Genomic DNA, 24,330 nt, shown 5'->3' on the forward strand with positions numbered 1-24,330 from the left:
AGACACAGACTGGCTGGATGGTTACAAAAACAAGACCATCTCTAAAAGAGACTCACTTCAGATCTAGAGACATATATAGACTGAAAGTGAGGAGATGGAAAAAGGTATTCCACACAAATGGAAATCAAAAGAAAGCCAAAGTAGCAATATTTACATCAGATAAAATAGACTTTAAAAAAAGGACCACTACAAGAGACAAAGTGGGCCACTACGTAATGATCAAGGGATCAAGCCAAGAAGATATAACAATTGTAAATATATATGCACCCAGGAAAGGAGCACTTCAATATATAAGGCAAATATTAACAGACATAAAAGGAGAAATTGACAGAAACATAATAGTAGGGAACCTCAACACCCCACTTACATCAATGGGCAGATTATCCAGACAGAGATCAATAAGGAAACACAGGCCTTAAATAACACATTAGGCCAAATGGACTTAATTGATATTTATAGAACATTCCATCCAAAAGAAGCAGAATACACATTCTTTTCAAGTGCGCACTGAACATTCTCCAGGATAGATCACATGCCACAAAACAAGCTTCAGTAAATTTAAGAAAATTGAAATCATATCAAGCATCTTTTCCAACCACAATGCTATGAGACTAGAAATCAATTATGAGAAAAAACTGCAACAAGCACAAACATGTGGAGGCTAAACAATATGCTACTAAACAACCAATGGATCACTGAAGCAGTCAAAGAGGAAATTAAAAAAAAAAATACTTGGAGACAAGTGAAAATGAAAAACTACAATCTAAGACCTATGGAATGCAGCAAGAGCAGTTCTAAAGAGGGAAGTTTATACATACATATATATATATCACTTGTCTGTATACCTGAAATATTGTAAATCAACTATACTTCAATAAAAATTTTAAATTAAAAAAAAAGAAGTGGTTAGAGTAGACATCCTTCTTTTGTTCCCAATCTTTGAGATAAACTATAATATTTAACAATTAAGTATAATTTTATCCATGGATGTTCTTTATCTGATTGAGAAGTTCTCTTTACTAGCTACTTTCTTAATCAATTACTTTTATGTGTATATTGTTCTTAGGGACCATTTCTGGAGACCTGGATTAAGACAGGTGGACAAGTAGGTGTTAGAAAATTGTTTTAAGTCTGATGTGTCCAACATTGTTATGTAAAAATAATAAAGAACACTTTTTTAGAGTTAAAAAATGGAAGAAAATTTTAAACTTTCGTACCAGGTCTTTGTCAATATTGCATTCCTGTGTCTGAAAATGTTTAAAGCAGGTGGTATGTTTTGCAGTGCCGATACGTTCAGAATGTTCAGTTTCTAACAAATACTTCATAAAAACTATCCAAACAAGTTTGGGAAATCTATTAATATATTAATACTATGGTTATATATCACAGATTGTCAGAAAAAAATGATAATATTTCCTTCATTATTAAGTGAAAGGAAGGAAAAAGAAATCAAAATAATTATTCTTTATAGCAATTATTTTCTTATAACCTGAATATATGTTCCATATGTTTTTCTATCATATTTTAATCTTTATCTACACAAATATATCATCTGGACAAATTTCCAACTACTACATGAAAAATATTGGATTGGCCAAAAAGTTCGTTGGAGTTTTTCCATGATATGTTAAAAGCTTTTGATAGCACTGTCAGTGTTATCTAGCAATCAGTATCCATCACATTCAATAAATGTGAGGCTAACTGCCTTTCCCTTATGGACTATCTGTCTGTCTTCCAGAATTTTCATAAGGTAATCACTTTTGTCTGTTATATTTTCCACTAAGATTTATTTTAATCCATGGGGCTATATCCTAGGACATTTCCCCTCTATTTTACAATTATTCATTTATTTTACCCATATTAGTATAGATTTAATTTATGGGCTCACTATACATACCTATATTTATCAGTTTCTCTATATATATATAATTAAGGTTTTGAGGACCTGTATCAGTTGACTTAAATAACTAGTTTACCTAATTTATTCTAGAATCCTTCCTCATATATTTACTCATTCAGCAGGTATTTACATAACAAGTATTTTAATCCAGGGACTCTGCTTGATACTGAATAGTATTAATCTATGAACAGGGCATGGAAGGATCCTGCCTTCATAGAAACTGGTGAAGGATGCAGAGCACTCAGGAGGCTCCCAACTAGGATTTTGGAGATGAGGGATATTCCTAAGAGAAATTGATGTCTATGTTAAAACATTAAGGCTAAGGAGGAGTGAACTAGATAAAAAGGCTGCCATCCTGTGTGTGTGTGAATGAGAGAAACAGAGAGACACTATGTATGTGTATGTTAGGGTAGGGAAGAGGGTAGGAGAAGTGCAAAGTAAAGGCAGGGATGGGAAGAAGGGCTAAAAGTGCATTTCAGAAATAGGATGTTGCTCTCAGTGAACTAGGAACAGTTTGATACTGCTAAGATCATAATAGAAAGTACCTAAAACATTTCTTGGTAACAAAAGTGGATTTTCTGTGAAGCTAATGAAAGTTAAGGTTTAGAGGCCCTCTTTTGTACCAGTGGTTTCCACAGCCCTGGGAGGGACTATAGCAATGATTTATATATCTACAACTTAACTTATGAAGGTCAGGTATTTTACCTCAATTGATTAAGACCACTTTGTCTTTCTACACTTTCCTTTGTGTTAGAAGACATTGGAGTGGCCACCTAAATGGAAAGTGAGTTGGGGATTCACTTGATTGAAGTATTTTGAGATATTTTTATGTGGTTCACAATTACTTCTGTGTTTAGTAGTTAGTTTTAGTTATTTCCATGAAAACATCTTCCAAAACTACTACTAAGTAATGAGGAGGACTGGACTTTAAAAGTTCATTGGAAATAGATTTAAATTTCTTGCTGATTAGACATGAAATAATGACATTGACAAAGATAATGTAAAACTCACATGTACAACTAGAAAGAAGACATAGATCACAAATTGTTTAATGATGTCCTCAATTCAAAGAGTAAAGAGTTGATATCAAGCAGACTGTATCTGATAGAAAATTGATATAGCTTTTTCCAAATTTGGTAATAATCCTAAACTATTTTTCATAAAAAAACCCAATACTGAGTTTGTTTGCTGACATATATTATCCTAAACCAATAATAACAACATCAAATCTGAAGAATGTTGCTTAGGGAAAATTGGGATTAATCTTCTCTCTCTAGGAAATGATATTACAAAGTAATTGTCATGGAAGAGGCAAAACATATCTAGTTAACTGTGGAGAAGAAAAGTATTATGGAGGTGAATCAGTTAACTAATAAAAATATTATAATTCTTCTGGATTTGGGATGTTTCTCATTTTGTTCAAGTTTTATAAATGTTTGATTTGTTCATTTCTGAATTTTGTTCTTCTAATTTTACGTTCTTTTTCTTACATAAGGACCCCCAAATTGCATAAAGCCCCTCAAAAGATTGGATCTTCCCCTGCCTGGCACACAGTTATGCTCAGAAGTTGGTAGCTCTTATTATTTAAAGACCAGGTTAATTCACCAAACCCATTAATTCTTCCCTTGGTGTCTCAGCCTCATTGTTCTCTCCTTACTGAATGTTTATGGTATTAGTCCTTAGTGTTACTAATTTGAGCACTTACCTCTACAGTTTCTCATTATAGGATTATGGTGGCATGCATGTACTTTGATAAATTATTTATTGACAATGATAAACTCATGAACACAAATTTGGATTCTCCAAATCAAGAAAAATTCTTTCTATAGCTCAAAAATTTGCTTTCCTCACCACTGCTTCTTAAACTTACTTTCTCTTTGCTTAAAATTCTATTCCAGATTGAACTTCATCATTTCTTTTCAAAGGAAGTTAAGCACTTTAATTATTTTTACATTCTCTTCTCATCCCTTCCCCATACTTCTAAGTTATTTTTTTATTAATATTTCTCAGTATTTTTATAGTTGTATCTTTGTCCTTGACTCTGAGTATCAAATAGAAAGCATCTTTCTATAAGAAATCTTATCACTTCATTTCATTATCCAATAGACCCTCCCTAATTGATTCTGAATTTTACTAATCATTTACTAATGATTTAGATTTTTAAAACCATATCTTCTAAGAAAGGGGTAGAGGGTTTGGTTTATCTGTTTGTTTGTTTTAAAGTTAAAGAAAAATGGAGGCTTCCTAAATAAGCTTTCTTCAAATCAATCTATGTGCTTTCCTTTATTTGCTTGAATGTAAAATGACTAATTGACATTAAAATGTAGAGACCTATTGTGAAAAAATGAACAAATGTTGATATTTTGATATTGTTTGTCTGTATTTGAAGAGATCATATACTTTTAAAGTTGGAAGGGGACTTATATGTCCATATCCAATAAGACAGTCCTTTCTGATTTTAGCATGCATGGCAGTTTTCAATTCACTGCTAGACTGTTTTCATGGATAGAAAGTTATTCTATTTCACATTATGGCCATTCTGATCATGAGAGTCCTTTAACACATCAGTCCTCTCAACACCAAAGGAGAAGGCTATCCCTATTCCTATTTGACCAACTTTCAAATATTTTAAAATAGCATAAAGTACCTCTATATTGTTTCTCTAATTTAAACAACCCCAATTCCTTCCCCATTTTTTACATGACATAATAGTTTACAATTTTTGGTTAATTTAATCCATTCCAGTAGATTTAAATCTCCTTTAGGATAAGGATAATGTACCTCTCTTTCAGTATTTCCCCTTTCTAAAGCACAATAATACTGACATTTGTCATTTGTATGATCTTTATGCCTCACAAATAACTTTCATTTACTCTGTCTTATTTAACCATAACAATAAAAAGGAAGTATATTCCCATTTTTCAGAGGTGGAAAATACAGTTCAAAAAGGTTAAATGATTTACCAAATTCATAATTGTAGGTATAGAACGTTGACTTATCTTCTGACACTGAATCCAGAGAGCATCCCATTATCCTATCTCTCTTCAACACATTTATTTATAAAATATATAACAGTTATTAAAATATACTAGATTTTCTCTCATAAGTATTATTTACTGACCATAAAATCAGCCACAAGCTAAACATAAAAGTAATCTTGTCCTCTCAGGATGAATCTATAAACTGTCAGCAACATTGGTGAGTTACTACATAGTATAGAATATTTAAAGGAGGAATATTGGAGGAAATACTGGAGGAATTTTTTTAAGAAATAATTGAATATCTCCATAATTTTAATTAAAATGTATGAAACTCGGTAGGGTCAGTTATTTGTGTCATTATTTAAAGTACAGCTTACATTATTCACAATAGATATGGCCTTTTATCACTTTTTGACTACTGAAATATTAAAAGAATTAAATGGCTGGGAAAGTGTCTGCTCTTCATTATTATTTGATTAGCCTATTCTTCCTGACATTATAATGGATGTATATGATATGCTCTGGAAGATCATGTCAAAAACAATTCCAACACTGCCTCTGAAGCCAAAATTCTTTTCTCTAATAATTGCTAATGGAGTTAGGGGATATTTTACTATTCTCATATTTTTTTAAGTATTCAATTAGAGATTAAAAAAAAATTTTTTTATGGTACACGGGCCTCTCACTGTTGTGGCCTCTCCAGTTGCGGAGCACAGGTTCCAGATGCGCAGGCTCAGAGGCCACAGCTCACGGACCCAGCCACTCCGCGTCACGTGGGATCTTCCCGGACGGGGGCGCGAACACGTGTCCCCTGCATCGGCAGGCGGACTCGCAACCACTGCGCCACCAGCGAAGCCCTTAGAAATTTTTTAATTATTCAAATATATATATTTTTTTGACCCCAAAGAGACTACTATTGGCATTTAACTTGCCTCTTTTGCCTCCTCCTCATCCTTTCCTTTAAGGGGAAAGGCTTCTTTTTTGCAGCCTTTTTTGTGAATGCTCATATGTAAGAAAACGGTTATGTCAAACCTGGGTTAGAAAAATTGTGGTATATTTTAAATGTTGACATTTAAAAAATAACACTTTCAACACAGAAGAACAATAGAGTATAATAGTATTATTCATGACATGTTTTAAGATATATGTCTTTGTTCAGTACCAGAAACAGAAACCACTAAAGATATTTTAAACCCAAAGGGATACAACAGGGGATTAGGTGCTTACAGACTTGTTGGAGAAGCTCTATATTAAGCCTACAGGCATGGCTAGAAAAACATTTCAGAACTGATCTACTGGGGAACTGATGCTGAAAATAAGGAAGATGGGGAATCAAGAAACCACCACTGGAAAGTTCTGATTATTTTATCCCTCCTGCTGTTTTTCATCTTTTATTCACCTTGTTATTAGTTGTTAAAGTAATGCAAACATCCAAATCAGATCTGACTTTGAACTTCTCTTCGTTGGAAAACCTATTCGAAACTGTCCTTTCTAAAAAGTGGCTCACTGAACTGTTTTCAGTACATTGCTTTTCTTCGTATGAAATAGTCTATACAGTCCTCCTGTTCTCAATGCGTCCCTAAATCAGAAGCCCTACAGGACACTGTTTTTTGTTGCTTGTATGATATTCAACCTGGTATATAAACCATGTGCACCTAGAGCACTATATAAATAATAAATAATAGTATTTATGTCCTTCAGGCAAAGACTGAAAACTTTTCTACTTTAATTGAGTTCTTCTGTTTGTGCTTTTGATGTTTTATTTATTGTGTGCTTTGTTGGAAGGATTTTTCTGTTTATTGTTGTGGTTCCTGTTCTATTTCAGTACTGGAAATAGCTCCTGTCTTGTGCTGCCCTTTTCTTTGAAATTTTGTTTAATTTCTGTCAGATGAAGGTGCTTTGGAGGCTGGAGGGCACTTGTGTCAATAAATTAAGGATATAAAAAAAAGGCATCTGCCACTTTTTTACCTACTATACAACATTCATCAATGTATCAGGAAAAATTACTTTAGTCACAATTCCCTCACAGAGAAATTTATTTTCTTGTTTTCCCCTGATGACCTTCTAATTTTTAGATGTAATCAAATTGTAGTGAAAGCCTGTAAATTATACACATTATTCTTAAATTTAAACTCTAGCCAATGCTAGAGGCTTTAGGCCCTGGGGATAAAGTGGGAAACAGAAGGAAACCTCCCTTTCAGGGTACATCTGTGACCAAGAACTGCATGCCTGTGGCCTACAAGGGGGATAAGCTGCACGGTCTTAATAATTGCAAATCACTTAGCCTGAATAATGTCAATAGGAGATACCATGGAACTGTGGACCAAGGTAGCCTTTTGCTACTATAGCTTTCTGGCAACCATGTGGTCGTTCTGTCAGTGCGTGCTACCCACCATAACTGAGGGAGAAACCAGGGACGGAATATAATTTAGTGTCATATGAACACAGTGTCTTGTCAGAGAGATGTGAGGTAGTATCTGAGCTCTGCTGTGTGACTTTGGGCAATCTATTTACATGACTGACTCAGTTTTCTCATCTATAGAAACATGAAAAAAAAAAAACCACCTTAAAATGTTGTGGGAAGGATTGAATAAGGTAACATATGTAAAGTAATTAGCACATAATAAATGTTAAGAATTGGTATTTTAATGCCCTGTTAATAATGGACAATATTCCTGTTCATTACATATAATCATCACTTGGGGTGGCTGCCAGACTAGTCAAAGTTATCCTCCCTTAGGGAGTATTCCTGATTGAGGAGGATCCACCTGCTCTGGGAACTTAATAACCATGTGTAGGAACTCTAATTAAAAAGAAAGAGGTATACTCTTTCACTCACCTATGTATTCAAATATATTTTTTGAGGGTATATTATGTGTTCAGCATCATGCTAGCTGTTGATTATCTGAAGATGAATAAAGGTATGCCCCTCCTTTGAGAAGTACACAGATATGTCAACTGATTGATTTCAGTGCAATATAATCTAAAATGTAAGGCGAATTACACAGAATAGAGGAATAGAGTGGAAAGCCACCAACCCTTTAACAGAAGTACAGAGTAGAGGAACTACAAGCCGTGTCAAGATCTAATACAGGAAGCAGGCTGAGATATGTTTGTAAAATCACTAGGCCAGAACAGTATTGGATAAGAGACATCTAGGAAAAGAGAGTGAGGGAAAGTGAGAGGTTATCTCATGTTAATTTTTTAAAGTGGGTAAATAATGGCATATTAGAAACAAGAATGGAAGGGGAACTTAAGCATAGCTTTGTAATATAAAGAATTAGGAGTGCGGGGTATAAAGTCAACACATCTAGGTTTGAGTCCCTCTTTTGCCCTTTCCTAGATGTATACTTAGTCTCTTTTTGTTCAAGTTTCCTTACCTAGTAAATTTGGAGGGGACAATGTAAAGATTTAAGAAAGTGATTTTTGAAATAATTATAGGAGCACCTGCATATAATAAACATTCAAAAAATCTGATGGTTATTCATATTGAAAAAATTAAGCCAATATGAATTATACATAATTTGGGAAAACACACAAATTAAAATATTAAGATATATTCTGTCTTTTGTCTTAAATAACTAAATTATTTCTTCAGATTGTCACCTCCATGTGTGTATAATTGACATAATGTCCTAGAATTGCTGGTATGATTTTTATAAATGATCTCCTGGCAGAGTCTACTTTATCTAAATACATGGTTTCTCCTTTCATGGCATGAAATCTGGTTCATTCAGTTCAACTCTATTGAGTCAGACCTCTTAAATGGTTAAAAAGAAAAATGGAAGCAGTGATAGTTACTCACTAACTTGAATTAATGTGAGTGCATTTTGCCCTAATAACTGCAGTTTACTCATGTCTTCCCTGTAATAATCCAAAATTAATTTCATTTTATGCTTGCAAATAATGTTTATTTATAAAGGTTAGCCATCTTTCATAGCAAAGTAATTCCTTTCTCATTACTTACTGGATTGTGTTAATGTTTAAAGATGAAGACAGAGCTATTTCTCCCACTCTCATTGGTGTTGAAAGAGAGCATGGGAAGAGAGTAAGTCTTTGGACAACTGGATTTGGGGCCTGGAAATCTGATTCCAGTCTCAGTCATTTGCAATGCACGTAGGCACTTCAGTGTCTTCCACCACCTCCAATGGAGGGGGCCAAAAAGTCCCCCCACCATAGAAAAAGTTTGTAAGCAATCCAAACCCTGCCAATGAGCTGTGCAGGCCATCCCCTTAGATTGTAATAATAGTGTATAGAGCTTATTGTATGCCAGGCACTCATCTAAGCATTTTACATTTAATTCTCACAATGACTCTAGGAAGTAGGTGCTACTATTATCCTCATTTTATAGGTGGAGAAACTGAGTCACAAAAAGACTAGGGAGCTTGCTCTAGATCATACAGCTATTCTGTGTTGAAGCTGTGATTCAAAATCAAGGCTGCTGGCTCCAGAATCTGTGATCTACAACATTAAGCTATGTTGTTTCTCAAAATGCAGATTCCGCGAAACATTTTACAATTCACATGTAATTATCCATTTTCCTATTGTAAGATGAAAATAAATGATAGTCGAAAGAATATCACTTCTTAGCTTTTACTAGTTAACAAACTATTAGTGGTCCTCTCTATGGCCTGTTTCCACTTTTGGTTTCATTGGATGCCCAATTATACTATTTTAATTTGATTATATAGATATGCTATTCTATAAAAATAATCTCCAATTTTTTTCATGCCCATATGTTCCTCACTCCCAAAAGAGATGTTCTGTGACTTGGGAGATTGTTTATCCTTTGGGGGACATAGTTTCTTAATCTGTATATGAACAACAGAGGTATAATTTAAATCTCTGAAGACTTTCAACTCTAATGTTACCCCTCTGTAGTGTCATGAGTGGGATTGAAACTTCATATAGCTTTGCTTTTTGTACTTACTCATCCCAGAAATCTAGTTCTTTGCTTTGCACATAGTAAATTCCAAGTCTTACTGTCTCTCATTATATTCTGTAATAATCTATATTGTAATATAGTGATTTTTAAAAGTATTTTTATTAGACACTGGGGTTAAAGAGTTACTGTAATATAGCCACACAGTAAACTTGAATCATACATTCCTGAAACATAAAGTGCTCTAAAAATGACCTGCCACCATGCTTGGACAGTATCAGCTGGTCCACAAGATCTACTGGGCAAAGATTGTGAATAGGCCCCTGAAGAAAGCACTATAAAGAGACAGTAATGTAAAGAATGGTTGTGTTGTGCAATGATCCCTCCTAACTCTTAAGAGATTTGTGAAGTCACATCCTCAGAAGTAAGTGCAAGAGAGAAAGTAAGCAAGAATATGTTGCCCTTCACAAACTCCCCCTTCCTGGATAGTTCATGAGTATTTCTATCACTCTCCCCCAGCCACACAAGAGTACGTGTACCATAGGGCTATGAGCTTCTTGGTGCACCCAGAAGGATAACAGGGTCATGTATGCCCTGGATGGGCAGAATTGGGAAGGGAATGCTCAGGCATATTTCAAGAATTTGCAGAGCAGTAGGAATCTGGAAACAGACTGTTGGCATCTCTGTCTCCCTTATTAATCATTGTGAGTATGGCAGATGGTCCTCGGGTTATTTTCCGAGAGAAATGGGAACAGGGGTGTGGAGAGAGGTCTTCCTCTTCTACTGTCCTCATTCAAGAAAGTGAGCCATTACCTTGATATTTAGATAGATAAATAAAAAGTTTTTAATTGAAGAATTAACTTAGTTTCACCTAGTTTCTACGTACTATTGTAGGCTGTGGTGATAGAGCAGTGAGGCAAACCTTTGCCCTCATGGAATTTACATCCAAAATGTGGCAAGAAACAGATGATAGATAAAACAAGTAAAATACAAATTATGTTAGAATGAGGGTCAGCAAATTGGGGCCTGTGAGCCAAAAGTGCTCTACTTTCTGTTTTTGTAAGTAAAGTTTTATCAGAACACAGTCATGCTCTTCCATTACCCTATTGTCTATGGCTGTTTTAAGACTCTATGGCCTGCATCTGTACTTTTACAGAAATGTCTGTTGACCTCTGGATTAGATGCTAGGAAGTAGTATGAATAAAAATAAATCCATAGGGATATATGTATACATAGAGCTGATTCACTTTGTTATACAGCAGAAACTAACACACCATTGTAAAGCAATTATATTCCAATAAAGATGTTAAAAAAAACCAAATGCACAGTCATGCTGGTTGCATTCATGTCCCAGAACCACCCAGATAAGCCACATGTGTAGAAATCAGAGATCCACATTCTGTGATAGCAGGACAAAAACAGATGCATCTATGTAAATGCATAACCAGGGAGGGTTTCAGTAAAGTCTTTCTATTCATAAAAAAGAAAAGAAAGAAAGAAAGGAAAGGAAGGAAGAAAGGAAGGAAAATTAAATCCAGGAAGGGGAAGTAGAACAGGGTATTTTTTAGACAGAGTGATCAGAGGACAAGTCACTAAGAAGGTGATATTTGTGTAAAGCACTAAGGAGATGAGAGAACAAGTCATGCAGCTTTTAAGGAAAGAGCGTACCAGGCAGAGAGGACAGCACGTTCATAGGCCTTGAGATAGGAGGATGATTGGAATGTTCTAACAGCAGCAGAGAGGCCAATGTGCTAGAGCAGAATGAGTAAGGGAGAAAGAGGTAGATCAACTAATGGGCAGAGGTATCAAGTAATCATGTAGGGTCTTTTAGGCCATCAAAAGTCCTTTGGCTTGTATTCTGAGTGAGTTGGGAAGCTTTTGGAGGGTTTTGACCAAATGACTTACATTTCAAATGGATTTTCTCTGGCTGCTTAGTTGAGAGCACACTGGTGGGGAACAAGGCCAGAGGTAGGAGAGCTCCCAGTAAATGTTATCAGGAACGAAGCAGGAGAAGAGGTGGCTAGAAAGATGAGTGCAGGTGGTAAAAACATAACAATGATAACAAAAGAGACCTGATTTTCAATTAAATACCACTTTCATTTAATTCAGAGCAATAAAATTATGTCACTTAAAAATGGAATGAAATATTATTTCTTACATTTATGCAAGTATATTTGTGTTATATAACTTTTGCTTCATAAACATCTGCCAGGCTAGTCATAAGGTATTTACTAATTAGGATTTAAAAGTGTTTTTGTTAGTTCATTTGTTTTCCATAAGGTGGCTGTGATTTGAATGTCCCATTGTGAACATGCAGGAAGTCTGAAAAAGGGAAGAAATAATGGCTAAATTCCTTTACATTCTCTTTCCTTTACTTTTCTTCAATTATCACTGAGAAGTTCAGCAATTTAAAATAGGAATTTCCATCACTAGCATAAATTAGCAAGGTTCCACTGTAATAATTTCCCATTAAAATCCATGAAGTGCAGGTTTTACATGATGAGTTCAGAGATGGCTACACAAATGCATTGCTCTGCAGGCAGTCTGTTTAATCTAATGTAAAAGCCATCATGCCTTTTAAAACTTACCTGCAAGAATAGCTGGAAACTGCAGTCTGAGCAATAGAGTTCTGAGCTTTAGAAAGGAATATTAAAAAGGAAGAATAAAAATAAGAAGAGCATATTCCATTGTGAGCTTTGGATAAGTGTGTGAGAAGGACATCTCAATAGTACTTCTCTAGGCTATTGATCTGAAGGATCAACTAGTCAAATATGTGTTTGTGCTGCTGCAGAGGGTGACCATTGATGACCGCCACTTCAGCTGAACACTAGGGAAAATATGTTTAGAAAAATGGAAATTAGGATAGAAGAAAGTGAAAGCCAAATTATAACACATGGTGTTAAAGAGTTGAAGGGAAAAACGGAGGCTGCCAAATCCAACACCCTAGAGAATATTCCAAGGGAAAAGAAGTCCTAAAAGATTCTTTAGCTTTTCAAGGAAGGAAATAAGAAAGACTTTCTACAGCAAGGCTTTCTAAAAAAACATCTCATCAATTAGATTCTCTAGAAATTATAGGGCAGCATAGAATTTATAGAATATTTGATATAGAGGAAAAATGTAAATTTTGTTGAAACCAAGCTGGATAGAATTAATTTATCATAGCCAAGAGATAAATAACAGTACCATATATTTCTACAGAATTTATAATTTACAAAGCATTTTTATGTATGCTGTCTCACAAAACCAAGGAGGTTTTGACCAAGGTTCAAACCAGGGGTCAGAATAGTTTTCAGGTAAGAAAACTGGTTCAGGAAAATTGAGTGAAGTTTTGGAACCAGGATTACAACCCAATTCTTTTGAACTCAAACATAGGACATTTTTCAATATCTGTGTTCTTTTTTACATCACTGGATTCTATATTGTATTCAAATGCAATACTGGACTTTTACACTCAAAAGTTAGAGGGAAAGAATCACTAACCACCTCCATTTTTACTATACTTCCCTGCTTACAAGTCATCACTGTACGGTCTCCTTTGTTCTTTCCATTTTTCAGATGAAGAAACTGTCTGAGATAGTTGCCTAAGCTCAGTACAAGGGTGTGTGTGGAAATCCAGCTCTTCTGATTCCCAAACTCCTGCTCCTTCCATTACACCATAAAAAACTGTGCACTAATTATTCTACGTTAAAAAACGCATGATGATGTGAACCATGTGCCAACAGATCCCAGTGACACCAGTGCTGATAAAAATATAGTAATTTACATTGCACTAAGGGTTTCCCCTAGATTCTGAATTTCTCATAGAGGAGCTAACATTTGAGCTAGGACTTAGGGACATGTAGAGTATTTTTAAAAAACAATTAAATTGACAAAAGAATAAATGGATGGATAGATGGATGATATTTGTAACAAGTCTGGAATTCTGTTTATCTCATTACTGCTTCACTTCCTCTTTGAAACCTTTCTTTATATTCTCCTGCCTAAGCCCAGAACTGTTAACAGCACATTCTCTCTGCTTCCATAATGTGAGGCATATTAGACCGTGTGTTCCTTTAGACAAGGATCAAAATCTTACTAATCACCATATCTGGCACATTTTAGAGGATACATGTTTGTTAAAGGAATGAATAAATAGATGAAATGGATGAAATAAAAGGATAAAGAAATAAATGGTACAACAGTTCTATCTGGGATCACATGCTTCCTCATAGGAGAACTCTTCTTTCATGAAGTTTTCCCTGGTGTCACCTCCTCAAGCAGAGTTTTTCCCTTGTGATCCCTCAATACTGTATGAATGACTCTTTATGAACTTGTGTCTCTTTAGATATATATACTTCCTGGTAGAGCACTCAATTGGGTAGATAACTTTTCACTAGACCAAGCACTCCTTAAAAATAGCACTATTTTTTACTTGTTATTTTGACTTCAGTATTTTGAACATAGACACTGTGTAAATATCTGTCTTTTTCTACCCTATCCCTACTGTTAGCTAGAAGGACTTATAAAGGTGGGAGTAAGAAGTAAACATGTGTAGCAAATGCAGCTTGCCAAGACACAGAATTGTAAAAAGCCATCTTTGGGGTTAGGTGGAGGGGTCATGTGATATGACTGGAGACTAGAACACAATGATATCAGTTTATTGGAATCATGGTCCATAATTATATCATTAAGCATAAAATTTCCAACATGAGTGGAATGTTTTCTGTAAATTCATTTACATTCATTTCTGTACATACTTGGAATGTATTTTTGTAAATTCAACTATTTTCTAATGGAATTAGTTTTACTTTGTAACCATCCCTAATCGTCTACTAAAACAGTGATTTTTTTTTCATGATAGCTTACATATTACATTTGTCCTCTAAAATGATTTGAGTACCTTAAAGAAAAATGTAGTGCAAATTTAAGAGAACATTATTAATTTTAAGACTGTTAAAAATACATAATTCAAAGCTATGGTTTATGTGCTATAAGATGATTAAACATAATCAAAACAATAAGCTTATTGTTCTTAATACATTCTAGGTCTCAATATTAAACATTTTTCAATTAATTTTTCAACATCATCCAAATATCAATGCCCATATCTTATAAAGAACTTAAAATTTTTTTCTTCTATGGGTTAAAATGGCCATGGCAACTTCCTCCAGACTTGGGTTGGCTATTTCCACTTCATAAATCAACTGCTTTTCTCCTAGGACTGAGTGAGCCTCAGATTTATTTATTCCATTTTGAAAGAAAAAAAAATATTATTAAGGGTCTTCCAGATAGCCCCACCAGGGCTATCTTTTTTTTTTTTTTTTTTTCCCACCAGGAAAAAAAAAAGTTTCTTCAAGGTCCATCAGGAAAGCCCAGAGATTATACAAACGTGATTTGTCAGCAAATACATATAGATTGAATAAAAGTTGTTTTGCCTTCTAATTGTCGTGTTTCCTTACAAGGAAGTTGGCAGGTCAGGGATTTGAGTTTATCAAAAGAAAATGAAATTGGTTGCAGTTTGACCTGACAAGCTGCATATGGGGAAATACGTGACTGAGTTACATTTTTCAAAAGGGACTTTGGGCAATGAAAGTGATTTATAGAACCTCCACATGCCTAAACTTGATACTCACTGGGGAGTATTTAACAATAAGAAGTGTGGAAGAGCTTAAATGTTAGCATTAAAACTCATAGGTCAAGGGAAGGGTAAACACAAAGACTTACAGCTGACCTTGTGCTTATATCCCACAAGTGCTTGGGTCTTGGTTCCAAGATACCTTGGCTGTTACAACTCCTTTTGATACTTTAGATTATAGTTCTCATTATTTCCTTAACGACCAATTGATTTATGCTATTGGGGTGAATCTATTTTTATTAAATCTCTTCTATCAGGCACTATATAAGATGTTGGGGGTATAGAAAATACACTTTTATTCGTTCACTCATTTATTTAGCATACATTTATTGAGAACCTACTGTATTCTAGACACTGTACTAGATTCTGGAAATACAGAGATTAATATAGTTTGGGCCTGAACTATGAGAGCTCATGGTTAGAGGATGTAATTCTAGAGCTCACAGGGGAAGTAATATCTGGTCAGAATGCAAAATGTGGAAATAGAAGTATATAAAAGGTACCAAATTAATTTTGAAGGAAGGAATTAAGGAAAGTTTCAAAGAGGATGTAGGGTCTGAGATGGGTTTTAATGAGTGAATACGAGTTTTTCCAGGTTGACAAAATATAGGGCAAAGCAGAATGAACAGAATATATAACGGTGAAGAGATATAATATTAGATTAAGTTTTCAGAGAAAGCATTCTCAGTAAAAATCAAATTCCTAACAGACCCAAATACAGAATCAACAGCATCACCTGGAGATCATTCTGCCCTTTGCACTGAGGGCTAAAAACCAGCAGTCTTATCACAAGTCTAGTAATTCATTTTGCACATCTCATGATTATTCCATTTTGCTGGGAACTAAACACATTCACATTGAAACAGACACCCAGCAACACTAACAACCAAAGTGGGTACAATGTCATAAATATAATCATCTCCCAATGACAGAACAATTTTTCATACTTATTATAGAGAAATTTTGGTTTGTGATAACAGGAAGTTCCATTCTGCCTTTGTCTCCTTTCTTCCTGTTTCTTGACCCTTTTCTGGATCTGGCTGTTGTGAACAGAAAACCTGTAAATTCAGAGGCACAGAGGAATGAACCAAACATAATCAAGATATGTCCAGTTATCCCTCAATTTTCTCTAGTGAGAGTTCCTCATTTCTGCCTCTTTTCAGCTACTCTGAATGAATTAAATCCCTAGTGTACTACATAGCTCATGAAATTCTCAAGACAAAGACACAGTTTGCTGGAATTCTCCATTTTAAACAAAAAAATTGTCTCTGTGAAAATTTTAACACCAACGTGCATCTTTTAATGGACTTCTAAGCATAGAAGTCCATTAAAATACATAAGAATTCCAGTTCTTATAATTATCACTCAGCAAAGTCATATTAAATTCCTATTTGTCATCACTTCACATGAAATAATTAACAAGTATACATGTGTATCTGAAAAGTCACTATTCTATAGATTTGAAAATGGCAAATTACTATCTTTTAACTGTAGAAAAATTGTGAGCAGGATCTGTGAAAATATGCCACCGTTCTAAAGATTGATAAAAACTTATTCATATTCCCTATAATTTAATTCAATAAACATTTACTGGGGGTATACTCTTTGCCAAGCTCTGGGATTTCGTGAATAGGTACAGTTCCACCCTTGGCCTTAAGGTTCACGGTTTATTGTCATTGATTAAGGATCTGCAAACATTTCTGAGGATCAGCATAGATTTTTACTATGACTCATGATAATTAAAATTTTCCTTAAATTTAAATATCTAAATTCAGCAGTATGCCCCAAAATGAAATCTCTGTCATCTCTAGTCATAGTCTGGCTCATTCCATTTCTATTAAATACACCAGCTATCATATAGTAACACTAGACTTTTGTTGTCCTTCGATAATCAGTTATCAAAGTCCTCTTGATTATATTTTTGGAAAAACTTTCACAGCAGCTCATTTCTGGCCATTTCTGCATTAACTTGACACCTATTTGCTTCTCATCTATACCACTGAAACCCTTCTGTTTACTTACCTCCAGTCTTCTCTTTCCCCAAATCAAATGTGCAAATTGCAAAGATATAATAATCCTGAAAATATCTGTACAAACCACCCTCAGTTAAAATACAATCAGTAGTGGCCCATTGTCCAGAAAAGTCACAAACTGAAATGCCTAAAAGGGCCAGCAGGTAGGTAATAAAATGAGTGAAGTGGGGATAATTAAGACAATAGGGAGTAGTAGAGACCCTGGTATGCCTAGGCCCCAGATAAGACACAGACAGAACTTAGTTCCAGCTGATTGTTTTTCTGTTGGAATTCAGGGTTATTTTTGAAAAATTTTCCAGAAAAAAATATATAAAATTTCCTAATTTTTTAAAAATTGAGGTATAGTTGTTTTACAATGTTGTGTTAGCTTCTACTGTACAGTGAAGTGGAGTTCCCTGTGCTATACCGCAGGTTCTCATTAGTTATCTATTTTATACATATTAGTATATATATGTCAATCCCAGTCTCCCAATTCATCCCACCACGCATTTTCCCCCCCTTGGTGTCCATATATTTGGTCTCTACATCTGTGTCTCTATTTCTGCCTTGCAAACCGGTTCATCTGTACCATTTTTCTAGATTCCACATATATGAGTTAATATACGATATTTGTTTTTCTCCTTCTGACTTACTTCACTCTGTACGACAGTCTCTGGGTCCATCCATGTCTCTACAAATGACCCAGTTTCGTTCTCTTTTATGGATAATATTCCATTGTATATATTTACCACATCTTCTTTATCCATTCATCTGTCGATGGACATTTAGGTTGCTTCCATGGCCGGGCTATTGTAAATAGTGCTGCAGTGAATATTGGGGTGCATGTATCTTTTTGAATTATGGTTTTCTCTGAGCATATGCTCAGTAGTGGGATTGCTGGGTCATATGTTAATTCTATTTTTAGTTTTTTGAGGAACCTCCATACTGTTCTCCATAGTGGCTGTATCAATTTACGTTCCCACCAACAGTACAAGAGGGTCCTCTTTTCTCCACACCCTCTCCAGCAGTTATTGTTTGTAGATTTTCTGATGATGCCCATTCTATTCTAACTGGTGTGAGGTGATACCTCATTGGAGATTTTATTTGCATTTCTCTAATAATTAGTGATGTTGAGCAGCTTTTCATGTTCTTCTTGGCCATTTATATGTCTTCTTTGGAGAAATGTCTATTTAGGTCTTCCACCCATTTTTCAACTGGGTTGGTTTTTTTTTTTTTTTGATAAAATTTTCTAATTTTTAAGACACTGTGTGTATGAAACAAAATACATATATATCTGTGCCTGTAGCTCTAATACACACCTCTTGCTAGATATGGAAGGCAGACCGATGGTTGTGAACTCTGGTCTATAGCATTAGACCAGGTAATGTTGCCTGGATTCTGAGACCCTGCAAAATCTAGCCCCACTGTCTCTTTTCAGTGTCATCTCTTGTTGTTATTACTATCTAACATTGATACTGTGCCTATGTTTTATGGAAACTACACCTGGTACTTGCTTTCTACAACAATTAATGAGGTAGGATTATTATATCCATTTAAAAGATGAAAAATTTATGTTACAGAGAGGTTGAAAAGTTTAGTAATAGTGGTTGGTAGTTGATTCAAATACAGCATTGTCTAATTCCAAAGCCTATGCACCTTACACTTTGCTGTTTTCCAGATACATGCCTACTAATAATATGTATTCTTCCAGAAACCTGTTGGAAAGGAACTAATTTTATCCTCATTTTACAAGTAAGGGAAGTCTATTATATGAATTGACTAAAGTCACAAAACTGTTAAGCGGTAAGGCCAGAAAATGAATCCACACAGCTTAAATCTAAAGTCTCCTTTCTTGTTAAACTTTATACCATACTAAATAAATAGAAAAATGAATAAACAAATAAGTAAAGAAAGCTTCTTTTTAAAACCAGCTCAAATGCCACTTTTTCTATAATGGTTTCCTTGTTCCTCTTCACTGGAAGTAATCCCTTTTTTTACTGAGCTACCATATTACTTTATTTATATTTCTCTCATCTACCTTGTGTTTAAATATGCCTACATTTATCCTCTTACTAAACAAGATCAACATGCTGTGATGATGCAAAGCCCCTTGCTCATAGTTGGAGCCTGACAAAATTGTGCTGAATTGACTTAGAAATATACAAATTAAGGGGCTTTATCTATTTTCTGATATAAGAAGCATATCTGTCTAAATGTAATAAAATAATAATTAAAAATAAAATGCTTTTTTAAAATAAATCTGTATTTCTCGGCATACCTCTTGCTGGCAATGCTTAAAAACCTTGGTTCAGTATAAGCCATCAAAACTGTCTATTAGATTGTTTAGAAAATAGACATACTATGTATTTGTAAGACATTAAGAGGGAAAAACTCATTTGGTCAAGAAATAAGTCGGGGCTTACATGTGGGCAGTAGTGTCAACATGCAAACCAATTCCCCTGTAACACATTGCATGAAAACATTTTGTTCAAACCAGGGTATCCTGCTGTCTTATGTAGCTTCCTGCCAAAATGTTCCTTTTCTCTCATGTAGATAGCCAAAACTATCTGTTAGGAAAAATCCCCTCTCTGCTCAAACAGCCCAACTCAGCACTTTCAAATGCCTACAAGAAACAGACATTCATCTTGAAACGATCAGGGATGGTCAGGTGAAGTATAGGTAGCCTGATGTCATACGGTCCAAGAGACTACCCTCTCCTAAACTCTGAATCAGAAGTGACTTTATATCCTTAGCACTCAGAGAAATCTCAGGCTTGAATGCTCTTGGATTGAGGTTATTTTTTAGTGTACTCTACTGAGGAAATTTTATAAGAATAAGGTTGGGATCTTTATAGACAACTATAGAACTCCAAGAAAGTAAACTAGATTACATTCCGTATACGCCCTACAGTTTACTTAGAGCATTAGAATGAATGACATGATGCCCAATTTTTCCCACTTCAGTGCTCTTTGCTATGTTAACATGAAAAAAAGCATTATAAAATCAAAAGCATAAGCATTAGAAATAATTCCCCATTGTTCTACCCCAAAACAAATAAGATAAATAAATGACATATAGATGCTAATATATACAGATTCACTTAGCAGGAATTCTGATTTGTATGGCAGAGGATGTTCCTAATAGGGCTGTGTAGGACTTTATTTTGCACTACAATTAGCATATTCTCAGTAACAGTCCAAACAGTCAATCTCAATACCGAAGGAGACATAATGAGGCCTTATTTCCCACTGTAGTAAAATGTTCTTAACCTTGGTGTTACTTATTTGGAAGTCCATACTGAGGGATGAGGGGTTTTGCTTGGCAAAACTGGTGAAAAGGAATAGTAATATGCAAAGAGGGAAGAGGAGTTCATTTTTGAAAGGAAGGTACAGTCTAAAAAGAAAACACTGGATAAGAACTTTGAATGTAGGTGGTGGTAAGAAAAAGAGTGGACTGCTAGAAAGCAATATGTTTAGAATTGTTCCATAGTGTTATGGGGTGCAATAACACCCAAAGATAAGAGAGACATAAAAGAAAGTATAAAGTGGACAATGACTAACTTTAATCTTGGCTTACTTTTCTTGTCCAGAAAACATACTCCAGAAAAACATGTCAGCAATCTTTTAACTTCCATAACTCTGTGTGTGTGTGTGTGTGTGTGTGTGTGTGTGTGTGTGTGTGTGTGTGTTTGAAGCTCTGAGGACCAACAGAGATAATCATGTACAGGTAGTTAAGAGCTCTTATTCTTTTAGGTAGATGTGACTAACAGTACTCCATGGTACTTGTTAGAAAAGCAATCTGATTTAAACACTTCACTATGAGAAGAATTTTGATTAGCTGAGAGTGGACACTTGTCTTTCATTCACCCAACTTCTAAGGACATCACTAGAGCAGAGAAGAGGGAAATAACATTTCTGGCTCCCAGATCCATGGCAGAGAGAATAAGATCACAGGCCCAGGGTCAGTCTATGTGGTTTGAATCTGGCTGTACTGTTTTTTTTTTTTTTTTTTTTTACTGTGTGAATTGGGTTAACTTAATCTCTTTCTGCCTCAGTTTTCTCCTTTGTTTAAAAATGGGGATAATAATATTATCTATTTATAGGATTGTTGTGAAAATTGCATTGAATAAGTCTTTAGAATGGGGTATGGCACAGAGTAGGTGCTCAATAGATAGTATTTTTCATTAATACTTAGTTTAGAATTATTATTTAGTTTTAGTGTACCTGTGAAGAAAGTGAGGTCCTTGTTTTCTCTAGGTTAGAGAACAGTCTTCATGGAGTCCATTAAGTGGGACTTTATCTTTTCTCTCTCTTTCCCCTACCCTTCATTCTGCTTTTCTAAGTATAATGAGAAGTTTTCATTTTAACTATTTACTAAACTGATTATTATTTCTGCCTATTTATTTTGTACAATGTGATTTTCTACATCATGAAATCTGATTTTTCCAGACATTAAAATCTATAATTAATCATCAGAAAATTGACACATATTAAGCTACTTTCTCTGACCATATAGTTATGTAGAAATTAACACAGGAAATGTTATAACTGCATACTCTGCAATTAAAATGATGTAAATCGTTATTTATAAAGATTAATTTCTACAAAACTTGAGTGGTTTCACTGATTAGTTTGAATAAAAGAACCATCGTATATTATTCCTAACTTTAATAGAAACCTCTATTTAGCTTGTCCTCAGATTGACATGAGATAACTTTAGTTTAAGTAAAGGTTTAAGTTTAAATAAACTTTTTTAATAGGCATTTCCAAAACCTCAGAAACTGAAAAATCATTTCTGTCTACAAATGTGAACTTTTTCATAAATGCCATTTCTTGGGTATATCATGGGTCTTCTCCTCTGCATGTTCAAGGATGTTCATCAGGACATCCAGTTGGTCAAAGGAGTCTCTGTCCATGGCTTGGCCAAGGCCTATTACTGTCTGTTAATGTTATGACTTTCATCCTTTCTGTTGTCTCCCAACTCTGCTGTTTTCTTCCATTAGGCTCACCATAAACTGTTGGAAAGGTCTGATGAGGAATTTCTTATTTCTTTTGAGTACTGAAATCATAACATCCTGATTTGCATGCCATTTCTTCTGGTCTAGACTTAGCATTAGGGAAGAATTATTCAGAGTGGTTTAGAAATGTGCAAAAAGATCAAGAACAGCCCCCATGTTAACACTAATTACAAGATCATATTTCCCTAAAAGTACTTCCTCTGTCCTTAGCAGCTTCTTCAAAACTTGAATGATCACTAGTAAGGTTTAGATCATTAAGACTGGTTTTATGTAATACCTTATTGTTGCAAAGCAAGTGTGATTCTTTTTTTCTTCACCAGGAATAAAACTGATTTTGATTCAGTAGTACGGTATTCTTCTTTAGCTGTTATAAGGATCAGGAGACCCTGATTTGCACATGTGGTGTGACTCAAACCCAAGCGTTCATGAGGAAAGGCCTACTTCATAAAAGTCGGCCATTGTACTCCTTTCCCATTGAGGCATTATGTCTTTGTTAAGGGATGGTTACAACCATCGTTCTCATTAGTTTGATTAATGGTATACCTCTAATAGAGGCCACCACCTGACATTTGGGGAAAAAAATACATGACAGGTAATTTTAAAAAATACAGAACCTGTCCCCTTAACCTAGTTTCATTCCTTTTGGTAAGGGTGGCAATTGGATATGACACTCATCAGTGGGAGCGGGCTGGCATCCGTTCTTTCCCTCCCTGTCTAGTTCAGTTAAAAGAATGATAGCCGGGCTTTCTGGGGAAACTGAAACGAAGGTAAAGAGAGAGCTGTTAAATATCCCAACACAGTAAACGCAGGCTATCGCACCCACAAATTTTAAACTTTACATTCCCTGTCAATTAGAAGTGTTAAGGTTTCACTAGAATATTGAATTAATGGAGTGATTCTGTTCTGAATAGATAATGCATCTCATGTGCCTTGTTTGTCTTTTCAATTAGAAAAACAATGAGGTGTAAAAATAGGCCAATGTCAAGTTTTTCAAATGATGAACTAAAACTTATGTTCAAAAGTCTTTGTTTCAGAGTTGTCTCTGTGTCTCACTAACGAGACTACTTTCTTCTCTTTTGGTCTTTAGGATTATTACAATTGTTTTTCTAGCCCTGATGGTTATCGACTGTCTGTTACAATAACAGGATGTGACTTTAGTTTCAGAATCTATTTGTTCTGAGATAAAGCCCTTTGAACACTAGGAACAGAAAAAGGATATAAAACTGGCCTTTGACAAACCCTTGCCTAGTAGGCTTGCCTGAGTCAGTATGTAACTACTAAAATCACCGTGTTTGCTTCCGTTTCCGTGCACAGGAGTCAGTACTCCCAATTTCTGTCCTCCCATGGCCTAATGGGAAATGGACTTATTTTAAATTTCCCCAAACAAATTGCAAGTTCTTTTGTTGTTTTTATTGGTTTGCTTTTCCATTTAATGCTCTATTTCCATATCTAAGTCTATTTCCCTCCAAAGATTAGAGAACCCATGTTTCTAAGCCATAGTACAAGCCCTTCCATGCCCCTTGCCACAAACAGGATGTTGCTTCAGCAGCTGTCCTTGGGCATGGATGTCCTCTTTAATCACAGTGAGTTCCCTAATAGGCGCTATAATGACATTCATTTGCCATTTGGATGTACCTGACGTGACACTTCAGGCAATGCCATGATTACTTTCCCTTAAAAATGTAGAATAATTTTACAAAATCAAAAAGGCAGAAATATTGCCTAAAGAAGTTCAGTTTAAAAAATAGCAGTATTATCATGGTTTTGGGAAAGTGCTGTAATCTTCTATCTCACAAATTATAATAGAGTGATTTTATATTTAACTTGGTAATAAAATCCGGTATTTGAAAAGAACAGATCTATTGGTTACAAAAAACCTAGTCTATAGACTATAACAGAGTCTCCTGAGTTAAGATACAGGATG

At 34.9% G+C, this 24,330-nt stretch overlaps 1 protein-coding gene across 1 annotated transcript in view; it reads left to right on the forward strand.

Moving 5' to 3' along the window:
* NEGR1 (neuronal growth regulator 1) overlaps positions 1 to 24,330 on the forward strand; it is a 921,576-nt gene that overhangs the window by 452,132 nt on the left and 445,114 nt on the right. The window lies entirely within an intron of this gene.

The sequence above is a fragment of the Kogia breviceps genome, chromosome 1, assembly GCF_026419965.1.
Source record: "Kogia breviceps isolate mKogBre1 chromosome 1, mKogBre1 haplotype 1, whole genome shotgun sequence".
Lineage (NCBI taxonomy): Eukaryota > Metazoa > Chordata > Mammalia > Artiodactyla > Physeteridae > Kogia > Kogia breviceps.